Source organism: Pristiophorus japonicus, unplaced genomic scaffold (genome assembly GCF_044704955.1).
Source record: "Pristiophorus japonicus isolate sPriJap1 unplaced genomic scaffold, sPriJap1.hap1 HAP1_SCAFFOLD_66, whole genome shotgun sequence".
NCBI classification, from domain to species: Eukaryota; Metazoa; Chordata; class Chondrichthyes; family Pristiophoridae; genus Pristiophorus; species Pristiophorus japonicus.
In genome coordinates this window covers 2,739,696-2,748,327 of record NW_027254572.1, presented here as the reverse complement: position 1 = coordinate 2,748,327, position 8,632 = coordinate 2,739,696, and the positions used below count along the sequence as shown (strand labels likewise).

Here is an 8,632-nt window from a genome sequence, read left to right as displayed (position 1 = left end):
GGAAGCAGTTGAGGCGAGATCATTGAATGTATTCAAGTCACAGATAGATAGATGTTAAACAACTAAGGGAATTAATGGGTACGGGGAGCGGGTGGGTAAGTGGAGCTGAGTCCACGGCCAGATCAGCCATGATCTGTTGAATGGCAGAGCAGGCTCGAGGGGGTAGATGGTCTACTACTGTTCCTAATTCTTAAGTTTCTTATGTTGCTTATGGAGTAGGCGTCTACTATCCAAAAACATTTTTGAAAGAACCTGCGTAGTCCTCATGGATGCGTGCCCAAGGCTTGGTGGGCCAGGACTAGGGGCTAAGTGGGGCTTCCCTGGGCGCATTACCCAGCTGGGCAACCGTGTTGCACCTGCGAACACAAAGTTCCAGATCTGCGTCTTTCCCTGGACACCAAATGTGTGACTTGGCAATTTCCTTCCTCATGACAATGCCCGGGTGCTCATTGTGGAGTTCTCTGATGAACACCTCTCTGCCCATCTGGTTTCTGCACGGTTTCCCCACAGTAGGCAATCGGCCTGAATCGAGAGTTCATCCCTGCGCCTGTGAAATAGTTTAACTTCCTCACGACATGCCCTGTACGTGGCAGCCCAGTCCCCATTCAGGACACATTTCTTGACTGGAGACAATAGCGGGTCTCTATTTCTCCAGACTTTAATCTGACGGGCTGTTACGGGTGAGCCTTCACTTCCGAAAGCTTCAACAGCCATGACCATCTCAGCACCATGCTCGGTAGCCCCCTCAGTGGTGGCTAGTGGGAGCCTGCTGAGTGCATCGGCGCAGTTTTCGGTGCCCGGTCTGTGCCGAATTGTGTAGTCATCGGCGGCTAACGTGAGTGCCCACCTCTGTATGCGGGCCGATGCATTTGCATTTATGGCCTTGTTGTCGGCCAAAAGGGACGTTAGGGGTTTGTGATCTGGCTCCAGCTCAAATTTCCTGCCAAACAGGTATTGGTGCATTTTCTTTACTGCATTTCCACATGCGAGCGCCTCCTGTTCTACCATCCCGTAACCCCTTTCTGCCTGGGACAGACTTCTGGAGGCCGAAGCTACCGGCTGTAACTGACACTTGGCATTGACATGCTGCTACACACACCCGACTCCATAGGACGACGCATCGTTACGCAAGTTTCTTACATGGGTCATACAGCGTTAACAGAGTGTTGGAACATAACAAATTGCGAGCTCTATTAAAAGTCCTTTCCTGGCTGTCCCCCCAGACACATTCGCGACCTTTGCGTAGGAGCACGTGTAGCGGCTCTAGCAGCTTGCTCAATTTGGGAAGAAAGTTACCAAAATAGTTCAGGAGCCCCATGAACGAATGCAGCTCCGTCGTGTTACGGGGTCTGGGTGCTCTCCGGATCGCTTCCGTTTTGGAGGCAGTAGGGCTGATCCCGTCTGCTGCTACCCTCCTTCCCAGGAATTCTACCTCTGGAGCTATGAAGACTCACTCTGCCTTTATCAGTCGGAGCCCGATCCGGTCCAGTCTGCGTAGCACCTCCTCCAGGTTGTGGAGGTGTTCTTCAGTATCGTAACCCGTAATGAGGATGTCGTCCTGAAAAACCACCGTCCCTGGAATCGACTTGAGGAGGCTTTTCATATTTCATTGGAAGATCGCGGCAATCGAGCGAATCCCGAACGGACATCTGTTGTACTCAAACAACCCCTTGTGTGTCGTGATGGTGGTCAGCTTCTTCGACTCACTCGCCAGCTCCTGGGTCATGTAAGCTGAGGTCAGGTCTAATTTTGAAAAAAGTTTGCCACCGGATAGCGTCGCAAAGAGATCCTCCGCTCTCAGTAGCGGGTACTGGTCTTGGAGTGACACCCGATTGATGGTTGCCTTGTAATCACCACATATCCTGACCGACCCATCCGCCTTGAGCAGCGGCACAATCGGGCTCGCTCAGTCACTGAATTCAACTGGCGAGATGATGCCTTCCCTTAGCAGGCGGTCCAATTCGCCTTCTATCTTTTTCCGCATCACATACGGCTCCGCCCTGGCCTTGTGGTGTACTGGCCTGGCGTCCGGGTTTATGTGAATCACTACCTTGGCCCGCATGAAAGTGCCAATGCCGGGTTGAAATAATGAGTCAAATTTGTCGAGGATCTGTGAGCATGATACTCGTTCCACAGAGGAAATTGCATTGAGATCGCCCCATTTCCAGTTCATGACAGCAAGCCAACTTTGTGGGTCACGACTACCGTGGCGCTGCCTAGCACCTGAATGATCTCCTTTGTGTACATTCGTAGCTGTGCGTCAATCGGCAATAATTTTGGCCTCCTGGCCTTGGACGCCCACAACTTTTCGAACTATTTGATACCCATCAGGGACTGGCTGGCCCACGTGTCTAGCTCCACTGATACTGGGATGCCATTGAGTAGCACTTTCATCATTATCGGTGGCGTCCTGGTGTATGAATTGTATACGTACTCCACATGAACTCACTGAACTTCACCTTCCAGCGATTTCCCCCAGTGTCCATTTCTGCAATTTCTGCAGGTATTTTGCTCATCTCTGCAAACTCCGGCTGAGTGTGTGCCTCCACGCCTCCAACATGAGCTGCTGTTGGAAACAAAAGGTCTCTTGCCAGTCGATCGTCACTGACGGCCCCGTGATTGTCCTTGAGTGCACCATTAACAGGTGTTGATGGTCCCATTATTGGCCGCATTGTCCCTTGCAATGACGTGAATTGCCGTTCAGTTTGCCATTTTCACTGTCGAACTCCCCCTCTGGGTTTGGCTACATATTGGGGCATGCCTGACTGCCCTTGGCTGCCTGGAGAACTGTGTGATGCTTTAACAATGTTGAATCTCTGTCCCAACCATTGCTTAACACAGTACCTCTCGTCTGTTCTGCTAGTGTCCAAGCTCGCGTGGTTTAAATCCCAGTTTCTCGTGGCCATTAATATGTCCTTACTATACAGTGTAAATGCACACGAGGCCCATGCTTCAGAGAAGGTCAGTCTATGACCTGTCCTTTATTCCTTAGCACTCAAGTGATGGAAGTGGGTGGAGCTTCCCCTTTTATACCTGAAGGTCCAGGTTAGGAGTGTCTCCCACAAGTTCACCACCTAGTGGTCATTGTTCTCACAGTGTACAGCATCGGTCAGATTATACATGGGTTACAATGCTGGTTGAATACATGACATTCCCGGCCTCACTCACTCTGGAACTGGGGACGAGCGATGAGTCGATGGGTTGTTTGCGGCTTCGATCTGCTGTTGTGAAGCGAGGCGGAGATGCAGGATCCTTTAATAATCTTTCCCAACTCAACTGAATGCAGCCGGAACGTGCAGCTTTGAGAGGGGCTTTCTGCACCGTTAGGGCTGTAAACGGGAGGGAGTGAGAGACACTGTGTAGAGTTTGAGTGTGTACAGAACCGTACAGAGAAACCAGCCAATTTAACAGGGCTGTGAGACACTGCATTTTGTTAATAGTATAGTATTAGGCAGTCCCTCGTATCGAGGATGATTGTTTCCAGAATAAAAAGGGATAAGTTTACAGGTGTTTCGATGAGAGACCTGACAATCTAGGTCCAGAACGACATGCTGAAGGGTGGAAGATGCTTGTGGGTGGATTGTTTTAACGTGGGGTGACCGTTGCACACCAACCACCACACGAGCTTGACAGAGCTAGGTCTTGGTCCAGTGGCAACGATTACACAAGACGACCATAGACCAAGCTCTGCTGCATGGACGTAGTGTGTACACATGCACCGACTATCCAAAGATCGCAGTGTGGGCTGGCCCGTGCTGTTCCTGGGCCCTCGCCTCTCCTGAGCCCCGACCACGACGCTCCTGGGCCCCGATCTCTCACCGGTCCTCCGCCCCGATCAAAAATGGAGCAGTCAGAAACAGAAAATCAAACAGTCTCTCTTATCATGGAGACATTAAATATCAACACTGTTATTTGAAATATCAAAATATTAAACTCCAGGCTAGTTGAAGGGTTATTAACATCAGCAGGAACAAACACCAACTTTGTGAATATTGAACCATTAATGTCAATTATTCCATTTTTTCTCATATTTAATTGAACAATGTTCAAAATGTTCCCACCCGGTTTCGAACGGGTGACTTTTCGCGTGTTCGGCGAACGTGATAACCACTACACTACAAAAACACTGCGAATGACATAATGCTAGGAACATAACCAGAGCTTTATCCTACACAGCTGGCCGATACTTCAGGAGCTGGTTTTCAGAGAATAGAATTAAGGTGCTATATTTCGGAAGGCTGTGAGTGTGGCAGGAATTGATCTCGTGTTTCCCAGGTTTTACACATAGGAACAGGAGCTGGCCATTTAGCAGCGTGTGGTTAGGATCTGGAATGCACGGCTTGAAAGGGCGGTGGAGACAGACTGAATCTTATCTTTCAGATGGAAGTTGGATAAGTGTCTGAAGGAAAAACAATTGCAGGGCTATGGGGAAAGGGCGGGGTGCGGGACTCGCTGAGAGTCGGTACGGTCTCGACGGGCCGAATGGCCTTCCGTGCTGTAACCATTCCATGATTCGATAAGTTAGTGGCACATTTCATCGTGTGGGTGGAAGCAGAACATTGCAAATGGACATGGATTGAGTAGGCAAAACTAGAGGCATCTGATTCAGGAGATTCGCAGGGCACGGAAATTCGGGAGTTTAATGACTTTGAAAGGAACATTTTTGTTTTGTGCCTTTTCGGTCAGAGAAATGTTTGTGAAAGGATTTTTTCGCAGAAAGGGATGCAGCATTTAACCTTCTGCCTTAAGACTTCTTGCTGGGTGTCAGGTCACATTTGGTTTCAATGTTATTCTTCCAGAATTGCGATAAGAACATAAGAATATAAGAATTAGGAACAGGAGTGGCTCATCCTTACCTCGAGCCTGCTCCAACTTCTCCAACATCGGGTACAATCTACCCACATCTACCCAGTCCTGTCCCATCAGAATCTTGTATGTTTCGATGAGATCCCCTCTCATCCTTCGAAACTCCTATGTATAAAGGCCCAATTGATCCAATCTCTCCTCAGATGTCAGTCCAGCCATCCCGGGAATCAGTCTGCTGAACTTTCGCTGAACTCCCTCAATAGCAAGAACGTCCTTCCTCAGATTAGGAGACCAAAATTGAAAACAATATTTCAGGTGAGGCCTCACCAAGGCCCTGTACAACTGCAGTAAGACTTCCCTGCTCCTATACTCAAATCACCTAGCTATGAAGGCTACCACACCATTTACCTTTTTCCTGCCTGCTTTACCTGTATGCCAACTTTCAGTGACTGATGAACCATGACACCCAGGTCTCATTGCACCTCCCCTTTTCCTAATCTGCCACCATTCAGATAATATTCTGTCTGCACGTTTTTGCCCCCAAAGTGGATAACCTCACAATTATCCACATTATACTGCATCTGCCATGAATTTGGCCTCTCAGCTAACCTGTTCAAGTCACCCTGCAGTCTCTTAGCGTCCCCCTCACAGCTCACACCGCCACCCAGTTTAGTGTCATCTGCAAACATGGAGATATTACACTCAATTCCTTCATCCAAATCATTGATGTACATTGTAAAGAGCTGGGGTCCCAGCACTGAGCCCTGCGGCACTCCACTAGTCACTGCCTGCCATTTTGAAAAGGACCCTTTTATCCCGACTCTCTGCTTCCTGTCTGCCAACCAGTTCTCTATCCACGTCAGTATATTACCCCCAATACCATGTGCTTTGATTTTGCACACCAATCTCTTGTGTGGACTCTTGTCAAAGCCTTTTGAAAGTCCAAATACACCACATCCACTGGTTCTCCCTTGTCCACTCTCCTAGTTACATCCTCAAAAATTCCAGAAGATTTTTCAAGCATAAATCCATCCCTTTCATAAATCCATGCTGGCTTGGACCGATCCTGTCACTGCTTTCCAAATGCGCTGCTGTTTCATCCTTAATAATTGATTCCAACATTTTCCCCATGACTGATGTCAGGCTAACCGGTCTATAATTACTCGCTTTCTCTCTCCTCCCTCTTAAAAAGTGGTTTTACATTAGCTAACCTCCAGTCCATAGGAACTGATCCCGAGTCAATAGACTGTTGGAAAATGAGCACCAATACATCCACCATTTCTAGGGCGACTTCCTTAAATACTCTTGGATGTAGACTATCAGGCCACAGGGATTTATCATCCTTCAATCCCATCAATTTCCCACCTCATAACGATATCCTTCAGTTTCTCATTCTCACTAGACCCTCGGTCCCCAAGTACTTTTGGAAGGTTATTCGCGTCTTCCTTCGTGAAGACAAAACTGAAGTATTTGTTCAATTGGTCTGCCATTTCTTTGTTCCCCATTATAAATTCACCTGAATCCGACTGCAAGGGACCTACAGTTGTCTTCACTAATCTTTTTCTCTTCACATATCTACAGAAGCTTTTGCAGTCAGTTTTTATGTTCCAAGCAAGCTTCCTCTCACAATCCATTTTCACCCTCCTAATGAAACCCTTAGTCCTCCTCTGTTGAATTCTAAATTTCTTCCAGTCCTCAGGTTTGTTCCTTTTTTGGGCAATTTATCTGCCTTTTCCTTGGTTTGAACACTGTCCTTAATTCCCCTTGTTAGCCACGCTTGAGCAACGTTCTCCGTCCTATTTTTTACTCCAGACAGGGATGTGCAATTGCTGAAGTCACCCGTGTGATCTTTAAATGTTTGCAATTTCCTATCCACCGTCAACCCTTTAAGTATCCTTGGCCAGTCTATTCTAGCCAATTCACACCTCATACCGTCAAAGTTACCTTTCCTTAAGTTCAGGACCCAAGTTTCTGAATTAACTGTGACACTCTCCATCTTAATGAAGAATTCTACCATATTATATTACTCTTCCCCAAGGGGCCTCGCACAAATCGATTGCTAATTAGTCCCTTCTCATTACAAATCACCCAGTCAAGGATGGCCAGCTCTCTTCTTGGTTGAGAAAACGATCCATAATACATGCCATGAAATCCTCCTCCGCCAAATTACTACCATGTGGTTAGCTCAATCACTATGTCGATTAAAGTCACCCATGATCACTGCTGTCCCACCACTGCACACAGCCCTTCTTTCTTGGTTGATGCTGTCCCCAACCCTACCACTGCTAACCAGTGAGACAGACATTGCAGCAATGGTCTGGTTATTGTGAAACAGGAATTGCTAAAAGAACAGTGATACCGACATGATTTGAACAAGCAACCCTTGGATCTCGAGTCAGACGCACTGCCATTGCACCACAATAGTTCAGAGATGTTCGTCTATATGAAGGTTCTGCAATACAAGGGGCTTTAAAATCCCGCCCATTCCCACCAGGTATCACAAGCAGCGCTCAGCTGACAGTCACCGGATGGTTTGTTCGAAAACCTTTCTCTTGCTTTTACAGGAAAGCATCATTAATTAACCCCTCACCTTCTTTTGCACAATCAAACAAATACTAACTCAGGGACACTCCATACTTCAATCATTTGTCCTGTGCTTTGCATGTTAACTGTTAAACCATATCCCATTTTACTAACTGTATTTTAGCTTTCTGGTTCAAAGTCTTCATTGCCGATGACACCACGAATCTGGGGCAACTTTTTTCAAATTTAACAGCACCGGTTATTCCTACCGTGCACACAAAATACAATCAGTAGTGAAGATAAAATCCCACTGTGCGTATTTTCAGATTCAACGCAGTAGGATTTCAAATAAAGTGAAATAATTTTACACTGAAAAGATTTGCAAGTGTTACTTGTATTTTTGTCTTTAATTAAACTTTGTGACGTCTGACTCCCATTCATGCCACTGCTGAATAAAAAGGAGGTTTTGACATTGACCAGACTGCACTGCCCCTGATATTTGTCAGCTCATCCTTTATATTCAGTGGTTTCTCGTCCTTTGATTGGCTGCAGTGTAGCGTATATCACGTTGGTCTCACACGCGAAAGGTCCTCGGTGGATCCGTTTTCTCTCACTCAAAGTTTTCTATTTATTGAAGTGAAATAAAAAGCAATTGAGGAATAAGGGAGCCCTTTTGTCGGAAGAATAAATAACAAATAAAAACAGCAAACGCTGGAAATCTCAGCAGGTCAGGCAGCATTTGCAGCGAGACGAAACTCGCATCCAATTGTTCATCCACAGAAAGTTTACACATAATGTTTCTACCCAGGATCGAACCATGGCCATTTTACATATAAAGCAAACGTGATAACCACTACACTACAGAAACCTCTGGTACAACGCCCCCAACAGAGGGGAGCTGACCTGTGAGCTCCCTCTGTGCTGATCGGGAATGTGTTGTCTCACCTTAAACAACTTCTGTCCCACACTGAAAGTTCTCAATCCTTCTCCTCCGCTGCCCTTTACAGAAATGTCACCAATCACCCAGTCACCGTGTTCACTTCCACATCCTCACAGTGGTGCCACAGAGGCTCCTACCGTCTCCCCGCGATCAGCGAACTCACCCAGTTTACAAAATTAAACCCCGAACACGTGCTTGGCAAAGGGCAGGAGAAGTCAGATAGTCTGTAAGCTCGGTCTATCACAGAAAGTATTGGTATTCATGGTGATTACAGCAATTATTAATCGTCTCACAGACCTCAATTATTTTATGCGATGCATTGATCGAGGATTGAAACCAGGTTAGTGCGCCAGATCTTAATCC

At 46.9% G+C, this 8,632-nt stretch overlaps 1 non-coding gene across 1 annotated transcript; it reads right to left on the bottom strand.

Annotated features, from left to right (window-relative positions):
• Positions 1-8,124: 8,124 nt before the first annotated feature.
• Positions 8,125-8,197, bottom strand: trnai-uau (transfer RNA isoleucine (anticodon UAU)). Its single transcript has one exon. It is a non-coding gene; the product is annotated as a tRNA-Ile (tRNA).
• Between the last annotated feature and the right edge of the window lie 435 nt (positions 8,198-8,632).